The sequence below is a fragment of the Cydia strobilella genome, chromosome 3, assembly GCF_947568885.1.
Source record: "Cydia strobilella chromosome 3, ilCydStro3.1, whole genome shotgun sequence".
In the NCBI taxonomy this organism is placed as follows: domain Eukaryota; kingdom Metazoa; phylum Arthropoda; class Insecta; order Lepidoptera; family Tortricidae; genus Cydia; species Cydia strobilella.
In genome coordinates this window covers 20,624,286-20,640,101 of record NC_086043.1, presented here as the reverse complement: position 1 = coordinate 20,640,101, position 15,816 = coordinate 20,624,286, and the positions used below count along the sequence as shown (strand labels likewise).

At 37.7% G+C, this 15,816-nt stretch overlaps 1 long non-coding RNA gene and 1 other non-coding gene across 2 annotated transcripts in view; one reads left to right on the top strand and one right to left on the bottom strand.

Moving 5' to 3' along the window:
• The window catches only part of LOC134756089 (uncharacterized), a 168,715-nt gene that overhangs the window by 30,049 nt on the left and 122,850 nt on the right, over positions 1-15,816 (bottom strand). The gene's annotated exons all lie outside the window — the stretch shown is intronic.
• Positions 7,958-8,030, top strand: Trnas-cga (transfer RNA serine (anticodon CGA)). Its single transcript has one exon. It is a non-coding gene; the product is annotated as a tRNA-Ser (tRNA).

Below are 15,816 nucleotides of genomic sequence, written 5' to 3'. Positions count from 1 at the left end.
CGCAGATATCGATTTTCATCTTGATCAGAGAAAAAATGCAGAAATTCTTATTTGACACGTCGTAAGAACAGTTTGTGTGGGAAAATAACATTGATGTTTTTAATATTTTCCTTGCAATTTCCATATTTTCTCACCATTCTAACCGTCCCTGTAGGGCAGCACATGTTTGGCACGACAGCATCTCGCGGCGAGATAGATTATCCGTCCCTCTTTTAACATAGAAAAAGACGGGTAGTCTGATCTCGCCGCGAGATACTGTCGCGCCAATCTTGTGCTAGGCCTACTGGTCTGCCACAAATATTTCTATACCAAAATTAGCCACATCGGTCCTTTAGCCAAGGGGCTGAGTCAAGAGCCAAGATGCCAGGGACATGTTAAAATATACACATTAAAAAAGCGCCACCTACAACGGCGATTAGTATTTACTACCACTAATTTAAATTAAACGGAAACAACCACAACATATTAACAAATTTAAAATAATAGGATCTTAATATCAATGGCTGTTTAAAAATGCATGACATCATCCCCATATAAAATCTGTCATTAGCAAAAGAAATCAAAATAATATTATCATGGCCAAATTATATGTGAAAGGTAATCCCATAATATTTTCAGTGTTTGTTGGAACGGCTAGCACATCATTTAACCGCACAGTAAGGCTTATCTTTTCCTTAAAGAAATAATATAAATACTTCTTACTACGACTGTGACAACGGGCCGCCATTTGCGAACTAAATAGCGCCGTGGCTCAATATTTACGCCCAAAATGCGGCTCAAAATATGTGGGGTCATTTTGCAGAGCTAGTTCGTCATCTATGTTTATTATCAATCGCTGTTAAAACGTAACTGAAAGTGAGTTCCGCATTTTTCCCACTTTCATATTAAGAGAATCACCGTTGAACAAGTCGCTAATAACTGCTTCGCGTACGCTCGTGACGTCACACGCTTGACGGTACCGCAAACGGCGTACTGGACAGCTGTGTCATGTTTGGTCACAAGTTATCAAATAATCGTAATAATTAAAGGGTGTTAACTATCGATCTGCAAAATATTCCTATTTTGATGAATAAAAATATATATTTGGTCAGCCAAAATGTGTATTTGATCAGCAACTTAATGTTAGCAAGTATTTCAAAATCAGTTCGCAATTAATGTCATAATGAGCTGCTCTAAATTGCTTTGGTTGGCAAATTAATTATTTGATCGGCAGTAAGCGATCCACCATTAATAAAATTTTGTTAAGCAGTCAGTGGGTAAGCGGATTATTTCATTTTGGATTACAATTTAACTGCTCCGCAAAAATTAGTTCTAACCTTTTTTTTTCTTAGGAGGGAAAAATGCATTTCGCATACAACCCGGGTGCGGGGGGTGTCCCGAGTGGTTATGTGGGACACCCGTCTAGGCTAATGAGGCACGGTGTACCCACTAAAAAACCCCCCATATGCCGCCTCGCCGCCCTATTGGTGGGGTTACGGGAACGCTTACGTACTCATTCGCGACCCCACCGGCGGCAGCCGCCCACGAGCGGCTCCTTCGCGAATGCCCGAAGGCCCTTCACGCTAGGCGCGCCAGATGGTACGACGCGCCTTCCTCCTCGGCTTCCATTCTGCATTGTAGCGGACCCCCCCCCCGAGCCCGCCACAAGGAAGCCACGGGCGCCAGAAATTTTCCCAGCGCCCGGCGACAGATCAGGTCTATGGTTCTGCCGCAAAACCACAACTCGGCTGCAGAGGACAGGCAGAACGGCAGATCGTAACACCGACACTCCTCTTCCTGCCCCACCAACGCCGCTACAGCGGAACGGCCCCGCCAAGTTCGCAGGGGATAGGGACAGTGGCGTATCGAAATACCATCACTCCTCTTCCCCTGCGATCCCACCTCGGCCGCCGAGGATAGGGAGAACGGCTTACCGCAATACCGACACTCCTCTTCCTCGACGGCCCACCTTCGGCGCATCACAAGCGGGCTAAACCAGCCCACTTGGAGCGTCCTGTTCGGGCCAGCCCGCGCCTCAAACAGAGCAACCCGCGGGGGGAATTAGTTCTAACCTAACCTAACCCACTTTTCTAGTAGCAGTTGGTTTCTGTAAAGGTCGCAGTTCAAACCTTTTTTTTTTTTTTAGGGGGGGGGGGGAAATGCAATTACGCATACCACTCGGGCGCGGGGACGAACCCGAGTGGTTATGTGGGACTCCTTGTTTTGGGCTGATGGGACCCCAAGTCTACCCACTAAACAACCCCCCCGTCTGTCGCCTCGGTGCTGTAAGGCGGGGCCACGGGAACAGCAGTTCTAACCTAACCTAACCCACTTTTCTAGTAGCAGTTTGTTTCTGTGAATATCGCAGTTCTAACCTAACCTAAACCACTTTTCTAGTAGCAGTTGTTTTCTGTGAAGGTCGCAGTTCTAACCTAACCCACTTTTCTAGTAGCTAATATCTTCCATTTTACACCTATAATACTCTTAAAGTACCAAAACGGATAAATATCACCAACAAATACGTTAGAACACCGCAATGTGACTGCTAATAATCATCGAATGAAATGCACGCACACGATTCCGCTCCGCCTGCAACCCTGCCGATTTTTAAAATCAAACGCAACCCATCTTATTATATCAGATTACCATTTGTTTAATATGCATACGTCTCAATTAAACTGCAAACCAATTTTTAGATCTTGCTGACCAAATAATAATTTTGCAGCTCAACTATTTATTAAGCAGATGGATATTGGTTATAATGTTGACCGTTTGTGAATTATTTGCTGAACAAGAGTTGCAGCTCGATTTTTATTTATTGCCGGCAACATATTTGTATGCTGCCCAAATGATTTAAGGCGGTTCCCTGAGCCAGAAGGCGAAAAATCTCCTTATATGATCCTGTTTTTCTAAGAGGCGTTGATATTCGTAGACGTGGAAAAAATATATGTAGTTCTTGACTATATTATCTTTAATATCATAGCTTCCGATACACGAATTATGACACTTCGCTCGATACAATTAATTCGCAAAGTAACCTCTAACTCGGACTTTTAATCCAACTTTACTCGGTTATTTATTATGTGATACTATAAACAATAAAAGAAGAAAAAACAATCTTAACTTAAATAATAATTTCATAGCTTTCGAATTTCGATATTGTAGGGTAACGTTTTTAAAATAAATAAAAATCGTAAAAATTCGACCAAAATTGACACTTGGCGCGCATGATCTTTCCCGTTCTTTCTTGCGAAATGTGACAGAGACAGCGGCAAACCGATGGAACGGCCTTAATGGCAATTTTTTTTTGCAGATCAGTTTTTAAAATTTCTGATCATTTAATTACTTCCCATAATTAAATAATCACAGCACCTGTGATCCCGATGCATTTTTCTTTTCATTTGGCGTTTGCCGATGTACGATTGTCATCTTGTTCTGGTTCTGGAGTAGAGTAGAACAAGAGTAATATAAATTTTAAAACGTAAATGATATATAGGTAAATCTTAGTAGTAATAAAAAGCGACAGTGAACACTGGTCAAGGGCCTTTCTTCAATGAACAAGTTTTTTTTCGCACACATCTGGTAGGCCGGTGTTCCAATGGTCGCAGATTTGAGTCCTGCCGGAGGTGTAAATTTTTCCATTTTTTATTTAATTTAAAAACTTTCTTCAATGATTGGCAATCGTTTCAATGTCGCCGTTTTAAAGCTCGTTGGTTTATAAAGTAAGAGGGTGCCGATTGAGGATGCCCTTTACAAGCCTTGCCTATTCAATGGCGTCTGTAAGGCCCGAGGCACGATATTAAAAGCTGGGGAAAGGGAAACAATCTATTGTTGGTATTGATTGACGCAGTAAATCCATGGGTATATATTGTTTTTTATATGCTCTGTAATATCGCTACATGTATACATCGTTGAGAGTCACAGAACAAAGAGTCAGATTTTGGAAGAAGATTCTAAGTTCATCATTTGTTAGAACTTAATTTTCAGTATTACTCAACAACTACATACACACATACTTAAAGAATTTAACGTATTTCTTCAAAACCTTGATTAATAATAAAAAAACTCATAATATTCGTTTGGTAGACAACCTGCTAGTTTTTAACGTGATTTTACAATTCTTTGGTTTGGCCTAACAACAATACGGAATTCAGTAAAACTAATTCATATTAAATTGCTGATGAATTTTCTGATAACAATACTTTATTATCCCGTAATACCTGTTTCCAAGCAATTTTATCATTAAATGTGCATTGAAACTTTGGAGCTCATGTCATTATTGCTGGTTGGATCTCACCGCCATGAAGTGTTTAATATTATTAACTTTTTTACTGCAATACAGTTGCGCTAAACAGTACAGAATTAATCTCATCAGCGTAGAACATTGCAAAAATCCAGACCCGCCATATATAAAACCGCTTCCTTACAATCTTGAATTAAAAGTGTATAAAGGTAGCGAAGGATATAATCTTTTGAGCTTAGACATTAGAATAGAAAACGATATATCAGCAAAAGACAAAAAAGGACTTGTTAAACTTGGAAAAGAGACACCTGCAGCAGGAATCAAATGGATAATGGCGATCAAAAATGTAACTTGCAATAGTGTTATTACTAAATCGTTATTCCAAATTATCAGTTTCCCTTTAAAAGGGTGTAAGTTCTTGAAAGGACATTATTATATAAAGGATGTAAACATTGAGGATGTGGAAAAGGCATTTCCTGGGACTATGGGACGGCAGTACGGTATGATGGTTTCAAAGATATGGATGTTTAACAAAACTTATACGTTTGGGTGCTGGGATGGTCGGTTTGAAATAGTGCCTTTGAAGAAAATGGGGTAGTGTTTTTGACCCAACAAAATGATTAATTGAATGAAATGGAAGCAGAACCTTCTCCAACATTTTATTGAAACTACATTTTATAATTATGTATTTGCGTAGGCGTACGTTATAATTTAGAGGAGCTAACGCAAAATTGTAGCTTGTATATTGAATCGTGACAAGTTTTTACAAAGGCAAATGCCATGAAAAAATCACACGGAAAATATATTATATTTGTAAGGGCACACTCCAAGCAAAACCTACAGGTTAAAGTTAGCTCGATAGAACTAATCACGAAAACACGTCTAATTTTCATTTCATTTCCATATCATTATTCATCCATTGTTCATTTCATTCATTCCATTTTCTGTAGAACATGTCTAATTTTTTGCTTACAAAGGGGGTGGAAGGGGTGATCATAGTTCTTACGTAAGATCACAAAGATGAGAAACTTTTTAAATCTCTATGAAATGAAGACGTTTAAAATAATACTCCCACACTAAATAAACACTAAACAGACCAAACGTGTATTTACTTTTTTCCTTTAGATTCTTACGTAATATAGGAGGGAGGGGGTCGGCCTATTCTTATTTTTTCTTACATAGGGGGTCAGAGGGGTTGTTAGGGGGTCAAAAACTGGCAAAAATCGTCTTACGTGATAAATGAATGGCCCCTATATCGTTGTTCTGCATACCACAGCAATATAATTTTAGTATAAAATAGGTAGTGATATAGCCGAGGAATTTGTCAAGCAAAATTCTAAACAGAAGTATACTTTCAGAGTTAATGAGGTAAAATGTTACCCGAGCGATCGCCAAACCTTTCATCGCATGTTTCTCGCGGCGCGCCATATCTTTTGTTCCTTTCTGATTTCCTGGCTGTACGCCCCTCTTCAATGCATAATATTCCATGTACCCCCGCGAGCACATGTAACGCCATTCCTAAACCAAAATAAAATTTTGCTATAAAATTTCTAGCCACTTATGTTCAGTATTGTAAATAGAGAAGTTCCCTCGTACCTTTATGATACGAGTAAGTTAACTTGGGTGCAAAGCTCCAGGTCCGCAGAGGTCAGGCCCTTCAAAGTTCCTCTGCTTGTCTGTCCTGTACACCAATCAGCCGCATTTCGATATGCCACTACCAAATGCTGGAACAACCTGCCTCCACCTATTCGAACGCTAAAAACAATTTACGGCTTCAGTTCAAGTCAAAATGTCGAATGATGTTTTTCAACGCCGAATTGTATTCTAAAGGCAGCAACTATACCTTCTTCTCTTTCACACACTGGGCAAAATGTAGAGATGTAACCTGTTTAAACCATTTCATGTTATTTGTGCACCGTCGCCGCCTTAGTGACGGCAGTAGGTTAGGCACTTAAATTGTAATCTTTTACTCGTTTTTATTGTTGTTTTTTTTCTCTGTGTTGCTGATTTTAATGTAAATTTTGTCCGTTTTTTGTGTCATTAATGTTAGTCTTAAGTTAGTTATAATAAAGGTCCCTACCGAAAACCACAGCTGGAATTACGCTGGGCGGGGGGAGGAGAGGGTTCTGTTTTCGTCCGTTCCTTTTATACCCTCTCTTATATAACCAACCAGGATGTGACGTAAATAAACGTATTCTATTCCATTGTTTTATTTTCCTCAATTACCGCGTACGCGCGTGCCTAGTGGCATGAGGAGTAGAAATGAAAGAAAAACAGCCATGTTAAGAGTCACACGAACTTAGGCGCTGCCATACAGTACAATTAAAGTTTTTTTTTTTTTTTGTTTCATTGGAATTAAAGTTACGCATTTAATAGTAGATTGTTAACCAAGGGATGAAAGGCACTCATTTCTGTCGAGGTAGTTTGGCCCTCTCACCTCTCACCCGAGTTAAACACTCTACTTTTCATTTCGAATACGAGGAAAGTAAAATGCGTGTTTTTTTTAAAACATGACTAAATATAAATTTTTATAGTATTTCTTGAGGGTACTTTCAATTAACAATTAAGGCAAAAGTATCTTTATTTATGGAATGGGAAGTTAAATATCAGAATGGAAATTGTATAACAAATCCATTTAAACCCAAATTTCAATTGCTTATCGTAAAAAAATAAACAAAATCGTACTTGGAACGTAAAATGCTCTAGTGCAGAAACGTATAATTTTCTGCACACCATCTAGAACAACAATAACCCGGTTTCAGAGCATGAGAAATGAAAAAAAGATTTGCTGATATAACATGAAATTTGGTATGAACAATAAAGTAACATTTATTGGTGTTCGTTTTCTTTGGTAAATATTTTAGTCAGTACATACATTTATTCGTAACATAAGCAACGTCATATAAGTGATATACATACCTATAGATAGAGTAGAGAGAGAGAGTATAGAGTGGAATGTAAGGGAACCCATACATTCTACGGCTCTTCTCTTTCTGCACAGACTCTATTACTTTCTCCCTAACAGACAGCTGCCTCCTGCAGTGGCAGCACGGTCGCATTTTTATCGCCTGTCACTTTCGCACTTACATGCTTGTTAGAAAGTGACAGGTATGGTGACAGGCGATAAAAATGGGACCGTGCTCAGCCCCCAGCTTTCACAAAACTGCAAGCTTTTATGATTTTAATTATCAAAATCGATAAACATAGTTATATAGGCCAATCAAATTAGATTTTTTCGAAGAATTAATTCCCTGCAAGCTGGAAATCGTTTTAATACCTTCATTTCGTCCTAAATCCGTGTAATCCGAGCTTGCTCAATCCCAAGAGGTGTGCAAACATTTTTGCTCTTTTTCAGTTTTTTTTTGCTTGTAGCTCGAAAACAGTACGACCGACGGAAAATTTGGTCTAATCACGTCACCTTCATATGAATTAGTAGTTGTGGGCGTCATAGAAAATGGACCAGCCAAAATGTATGAAGGAGCCAAATTTTTTTCCGCGATTTCGGGGTTGGTCCCATAGTAAAGGTTGCTCAGTATAATCCCAAAACCTACCTGGCAACGGGAATGCACTTATTTTTTAGCCACCGTGTATATAATTTACTTTTTAAAATTTATATTATTCTTGAACAAGTTTGGGAACAAATCAAATTATTTTATTAAATATTTTGATTTGTGTTTTTTAACTAGTCACACTACTATATATAAATTAAAAAGCCGACCCAGAAGCCGAAGCCGTGGCGAGGTGGCCTAGGGGTTCATGGCGTTAGCCGCGATAGCTAAAGACGCCGGTTCGAATCCGGCCTTCACCACTGGAGGTCTTCGTCACTTTTTTTTCTTTAATATATGAGATCTATTACAGTTTTTTAATTTATATTATTCTTGTTTTACTCCAGAACCAGAACAAGATGACAATCGTACATCGACAAACGCCAAATGAAAAGAAAAAACCGGCCATGTGCGAGTCAGACTCGCGCACGAAAGGGTTCCGTACCATTACGCAAAAAAACGGCAAAAAAATCACGTTGTTGTATGGGAGCCCCACTTAAATCATTTATTTTATTCTGTTTTTAGAATTTTTTATTTAATTTTTTTATTTAAACTTCATTGCAGAAACCTAGAGAAATGTACAAATGGCGGACTTAATGCCAAAAGTCATTCTCTACCAGTCAACCATTAGGTCAAACAGAAACATAAATGTAGTATTCTTTATTCTTTATTTTATTGTAGTCATGTTCATAATACAGTAAAGTGTTACAAGCATAAAAAAGTAGGTAAATGACACCCTATAAAACAAAAACAGCAAAAGCAGCGTTTGGGTGTTCTTGCAAATAAAAATTTATGATTATGATTAAGGGCACACAATATTATTGTCCTGAAGACTAAAAACATATATATACATTAACCTATTTTAATTCTATATTAGGTATATTGAGAATGTATCCCGTATCATACCAGTGCGAGTTAAATGTATTTATTTATTATAATGGAAAAATAATTTATATTTAAGTATAACATTGTATCATAATATCATAAACATCAACATATCATTTCATTCAACATTCCAAATTTTCAATTCATGTGAGTTATTCTAATTATATTAAGTAGCCAGCATATGAACTATAATAAGATTATAATTTCGCAGTACAAATTATAGGCTTGAGTATACAAAATTAAATTATATGAGGGTTGTTTACATTTATAATATTATTATTATTAAGATGTCAGCGGGTAGGTACATAAGGTGAGTTATAATTATAATAGTGAACGGTCTTTTAGAAATTCATCAACTGTGTAATATACTTTGTCAAGCAACATTTTCTTTAAAGCAGTTTTAAATTTATTGCTATTGGGTTCCTGCATAATATGATCGGGTAGTTTGTTAGTTATTGTGATACATTGATAGAATGGGCCCTTCTTGCACATGGCTAACTTCGTGTTTGGTATGGCTAGCTTGTTTTTAGATCTATTTCTACTGTTACACACTTAGCTTTTGGTTTGGTTAGTATTTGTTGTCATAGCAGCAACAAAAATACATCATCTGTGAAAATTTCAACTGTCTAGCTATTACGGTTCATGAGATACAGCCTGGTGACAGACGGACAGACAGACAGACAGACAGGCAGTCAGACGGACAGCGGAGTCTTAGTAATAGGGTCCCGTTTTTACTCTTTGAGTACGGAACCCTTAAAATGCATCGGGATCACAGGGACTGTGATAATTTAATTATTACGATAATACGGGACAGGGGGTGCGACCCTCGGTCCGGATCGTACCTGGTCTAACAGATCTCGTTGGCCATTCAGCGCGGTAACGCTGCCAGCGTAATGGGGACATTTGAGCCAGGTGCGATTCGTGACGGTTATTTTATTTAAACAAAAAAAATGACGAAGCCTGTTGCGGATATCATCATTGGTATTTTTGGGACGAAGCATGTTGCTGATTTGCATTTGTAGCCACCTGACGAAGCCTGCGTTGCGGATTTTTTACATGTAACTATATTATTTTTTTAAGATTTTCTAAAAAAAAAAAAAAAAATTACGATTATTTGATAACTTGTGACCAAACATAACACAGGTGTCTAGTGCGCCGTTTGCCGTAGCGTCAAGCGTGTGACGTCACGAGCGTCCTCCTGCGCCGGGTCGAATGCACCCACGCGTTAACGAAGCAGTTATTTATTAGCTAGACTTGTTCAACGGTGATTCTCTTAATATGAAAGTGGGAAAAATTCGAAACTCACTTTCAGTTATGTGTTAACGTGCTACTCTGCTACTCCAGCTATATCAACATTTTTAACGCACTTGCTCGTTGAACTTACTGAACTGCTTTTAGTAGAAGAAGAAAGCGCAGCGCTTTTGGGAACCATCGCGAGCGCGGATTTCCGAACGAAGGGTGTGGTATTTCGGCGGTTCCGTGGGAATCTGCAGAATCCTACACCTGAACAGGTGACGCAGCAAAAAACTGCTGTGTCGGCTAATTGATTTTTATTTTCGAAGGTTATAATTAATAGTATGTAAGTTAGTCTGTAAGGTGTAATCTATGCCTTTGTTGCTTGATAATACATTATTCTCTCATTCAATTCATAATTTTGTTGGGTCAAAAACGCTACCCCATTTACTTCAAAGGCACTATTTCAAACCGACCATCCCAGCACCCAAAAGTAGAAGTTTTGTTAAACATCCATATCTTTGTAGCCATCATACCGTACTCCCGTCCCATCGTCCCAGGAAACGCATTTTCCAAATTCTCAATGTCTATATCTTTCGCATAAAAATGTCCTTTCATGAGCTTACACCCTTTTATTGGGAAATTCAATACTCGGTATATCACTTTAGAAATAACGCTATCGCAAGTTAGATTTTTGACCGCCATGATCCATTTGATTCCTGCAGGTGTCTCTTTTCCAAATTTAACAAGTCCTTGTTTATCTTTTACTGGTACTTCGTTTTCTATTGTCATGTTTATGCTCAAAAGATTATATCCTTCGCGGCCTTTATATACTTTAAATTCAAGATCGTAAGGAAGCTGTTTTATGTATGGCGGGTCTGGATTTTTACAATTTTCTACGCTGATGAGATTAGTAATGAACTGTTTAGCGGAACTGTATTGCAGTAAAAAAGTTAATAATATTAAACACTTCATGGCGGTAAGATGGAAACAGCATTAATGACAACAGCTAGAGACCTCCAAAGTTTCAATGGGCATTTAATGATAAAATTGCTTGAATACCTAATCCGGGATAATAAAGTATTTGGTTATCAGGAAATTCATCGGCAATTTAATATGAATTAGTTTAATGTATTCATTCTGTAATGTTGATATAAACGAGAATTGCAAAATGACGTCACAAAATTTGATAACTAATAGAACATGGACATGGGTAAAGAATCAAGTGGATATTAGTTTTCAGTTTTTTAACTGACTTCAAGATTTCAAAAGGAGGAGGTTATCAATTCGGTTGTGTTTTTTTTTTTTTTTTAATGTTTGTTACTCCATAACTCCCGTCATTTCTGGACCGATTATGAAAATTCTTTTTTTGATTGTAAGTATATACATACAGATTGGTCCCGTTTCTGCCAAAACGCAGTTCTGATGATGGGATCTATGAGGAATCGAGGGAACTCCTCAAATGTTAAAGGCATACATATAGTGATTTTAGTATTTTCATCAACAAATCAAGCACTTACATCTAAAAAAGTGACATTTGATGAAGTGGAACTGCTGATGATGATCCGAACGGAACTCTTCAATGACGCATAGTTCACGTTTGGCGATTTGTCCTCTTCGTTATGTTTGTTAAGCAAGTTAGGTTTTCAAGAAACATTTTTGTCAAGCTCGAGTTCTGATGATGGGATCCATGAGGAACCGAGGGAACTCCTCAAATGTGAAAGGCATACATATTGTGATTTTTGTATTTTCATCAACAAATCCAGCATTTACAATTAAATTAGGTTAGGTTAGAACTGCGACCCTTACAAAAACGAAATGCTACTAGAAAAGTGGGTGGTTTTACCTCCTTTTCTACATTATTAGGCAATATTATAATAATTAGGCAATTAGGCAAAATTAGGCAAAAGATGGATTAGGATAATTAGGCAAAATATGCTGTCTTTTTCATTTCATTGTCTGGAATCTAAGAGTGCACCATCAACAATAAGTAAACTTTCAGCGGCATCCCCCATTGAAGTCGGTTTTTTTTTCTTAAAAATTATGTTTATGTAGAAATTGTTTATGTCATATGTGCCTATGCCTACATATGTATTTGTTGTTGAGTAGTGCTAAGTGCTAAAAATTAAGTAGGTAAACAGATGTTGAACTTAGAATAGGCTTCCTAATCTTCGAACATTGTCATGAACCCTGAGGTACGATTCTAATTTAATTACATTGGAATCCATTTATTATGACTCTGCTTATACTGACCAACCGCTTACTATGACGTAGTTACTGTGCGAAGTTTGGTTTTCATAACAAAATCTTTGTTACAAAGTCGGATAAAATGACTTCACAAATCGCTTACAGTGACCTATTATAAATCCTATTTTCGTTATGACCGGTTATACTGACACATTTGCTACCTGCGTGGCGTAACGTGTGTTTTAGTTGTGATTCTCAGTGATAAGTTGATAATTGGGCGTGAGTTCAAGTCTCATCCAAGGAAGTAATTTTTCCACTTTTAAATATATTCTAAGCTTAATAGCATTGTTCGCAGACGTTTCTACTTGTTAAATATTAATTTAGGTTAATAAAACTCATTTATCACAAAGGAATTTGTGATTAATTTGGAAAAAATTATAAAAATAAAAAGTTGATCAACTATGCTTTATAATACATCCGCTTAGTGCCAGTTGCACCATCCGCACTTAACAGACTGATCAACGTCACCCGGCGCGCCGCGGCCGTTTACTATGAAACTTTCCATACAATAAAATTTAGCGAACTCTTTAACGATGACTAACATTTTGGTGCAACCGACCCTTAAGTATGTCGTGTTTGTCACGCTTCGATGTCATTATATGCGGATTCTACTGTACTTGTAATGGTTTTGAACTTGTTTTGATACTTTGATACGACCTTGAGGATCGGTTTTGGTATTGGCGGGCATTTCACGCACGACTTTCACTTTACTTCGGTTTAAAGAAATTTATTGTCTAAGAAATTACAGAAATTTCACTTATAAGACAACTTATAAATATCTAACTTAAAGTAATTATTTACAAATAACGCAATAAGCAAGCACTTATGATAATGTTTAACAATAAGCAACTGCATTTTCATGTGAACTAAAATTAAATACAAGAATAAAACTAAGAATCGACCCTAATGGTCTTAACGTAAGGTTTAGATTTAATTGGTTAGTAATAGGAATATATGAGGGTATATTTTTTGTTCGACTCATGACTGCCAGACTTGTTTACGGGGCAAGTTAAACGAGACCTTTAAGCAGTAGTTAATTATTGGTTATTGACAAGAGACAATTATGTATTTTAAATATTTATGTTTGTATGTAAGTTAATTATTGTCGTTTTAAGAACATTTTTTAATTTTACGCTTTTTGGTTTTTATTGTAATAGAACCAATGTATATGTATTATTTGAGATGAAATGGTTTTTATTGTAATAAAACCAATGTATATGTATTATTTGAGATGAAATAAGTATTATTTAGCCTGTTTTTATGCATATATTCATTTTATATTACGTTTTATGTAGTTATATTTTTTATGATTATTTTAATTTTATTATGTTAATTTGTTTAGCTTTTTGGATATTTAACGTTTTAACGTTTACTTCGCATGCACTAATCAGATCAAAACCGTAACAAGTTTTTAAATCCGACTCGGGGTCTGTCCTGTGACGCCACGATTTCAATACAAGTAGCGATGTCAAGCCTATACTTATATGTTATAACAAAATACACCCATAGACTCACTGCTACAATCAATGCAGACAATAGATTGTTGCCCTCTCCCCTTTTAATATCGTGCCCTACAGACGCCATTGAACAGGCAAGGCTTGTAAAGGGCATCCTCAATCGGGGCCCTAGGTACTTTATAAACCAAAGAGCTTTAAATTAAACCGGTAACATTGATACGATTGCCGATACGGAAAGCCTGTTAAGTCGTGTTAATAGGGAATATTACGCGAAACTTTGCGTAGGAGGCGCCAGGGCGCCACAACCACCATCTGAGGGTCTATCGTGAAACAAGAAAAATTTATTATCTAACATCTCTGTCACTCTTGCATATTCGAGCGATAAAGAGGCAGATAGCGAATTTTCGGATTCGCGTTTCCCGGTAGGTCCTCTGTAAGCAAACCGCCTTGATGCATCAATGTCATATATTATTATCTGTGAAAACTTGTCAAAAACCTGTTAAAGGTACAGTATGTATAAGTTACTCTATGGTTTACTAAACCCCTACACCCCAGCAGGGGGTAACAGGAAATGAAGAAGAAGAGAAGATGGTTTACTAAAAAGGCTAGTCCTGCACTCTGGTGGCAGAACATTGCAGTAATATCCCCCATTGATGTTTTTTACAAGCTTTTATTTAACTTGCCCTGTTTAGTATGCTAATTAATGTGGATCAAATGTTCGAGCTAAGTTTGACCCACCCCGATTTCCGATTGAGCTGAAATTTTGCATACATATGTAACTCGGTTGACAATGCAACATTATGATGGCATCGAGCTGATCTGATGATGGAGACAGGAGGTGGCCATGGGAACTCTGTGATGAAACAAAGCAAAGTAATTGTATGTTGGGGTTGTTAGATTTTCTCCATTAGTATTAGTTGACAGTGAAAAGAAAAGTACAGTCAGCGATAAACTTATGCCAAAAATTAAATTTTTGCCAAAAACATTTTTAATTGAGATTTGTAGGGTTATACTACAATACAAATATTCTTTATAGCCTCAATAGAATACAAGTATACAGAAAAACAGTAAATAACACAAGTAGCCTGGAGGGTGTTTTAGGGTTCCGTACCCAAAGGGTAAAACGGGACCCTATTACTAAGACTCCACTGTCCGTCTGTCTGTCTGTCCGTCTGTCTGTCACCAGGCTGTATCTCATGAACCGTGATAGCTAGCTACAGTTGAAATTTTCACAGATGTCGTATTTCTGTTGCCGCTATAACAAATACAAAAAAGTACGGAACCCTCGGTGGGCGAGTCCGACTCGCACTTGTACAGCTGTCTAGTAGCCATTTGCGGTAGCGTCAAGCGTGTGACGTCACGAGCGACCGCCTGCCGGGTCGATTGCACCCTCATGTTAATCAAGCCCCAGTTATTAACGACTTGAACGGTGAAGGGGTTACGAGTACTGTCATTCTTGCTACAACTACTATACGATACTAACTAATACTATGTTTGTTACTACTACTAAGAATAAAGAAGAATAAAGAAAGTTTATTATTCAAGTAGGCAAATAAAATAAAGCTACGCCGGCTCTAACCCTACACCTCTGCCCCGAGAAGATTTAAATCCCCCCTCAATTGGAGGGGGGTATCCCAATATCGGACCGGCAACAAACTCGGCGGGACAGATATTTTCAAAACAATACATCTTATAATAAACACGCATTACGAGTAAATAAGAAAAAATACAATTTAAATTACTATAGAATTCATGCAATTACATACAGTAGGTACTTTTATTTAGGTACTACTACATATACAGTCTTAAAGAATAATGGATTTCTGACTGGCAGTCGAAGACAGATTGATCTGTAAGTAGCCTTACCTCACCCGGTGTGAAAGAGGTTCGGCCTCCCGTGACATGAATGGTGCAAGCTGAACAGAATGCGGGCAGGGTTCGACCGTACTGCACATTTTAAACATGAACTTTGTGGCTGGATCAACTCCCAGATGCGATTGTGGCGCCGAATTGGAAACTGTCACCCACGTGGTTCAGGAGTGCCCCCTCAGGACCCTGGAAGCCCCGAAGCCCTGGGTGGGTATCGTTTCTTTCTTAGTTGCAGTTTTACAGACAGCAGCAGAAGTTGCTAAGTAGGTATAGTGTTTTAATAACAAAACTTCCGTGAGACACAGACATATTAAATATATTAATAACGGGTCACTCACGTGTTTTAAGTCGAAAACGC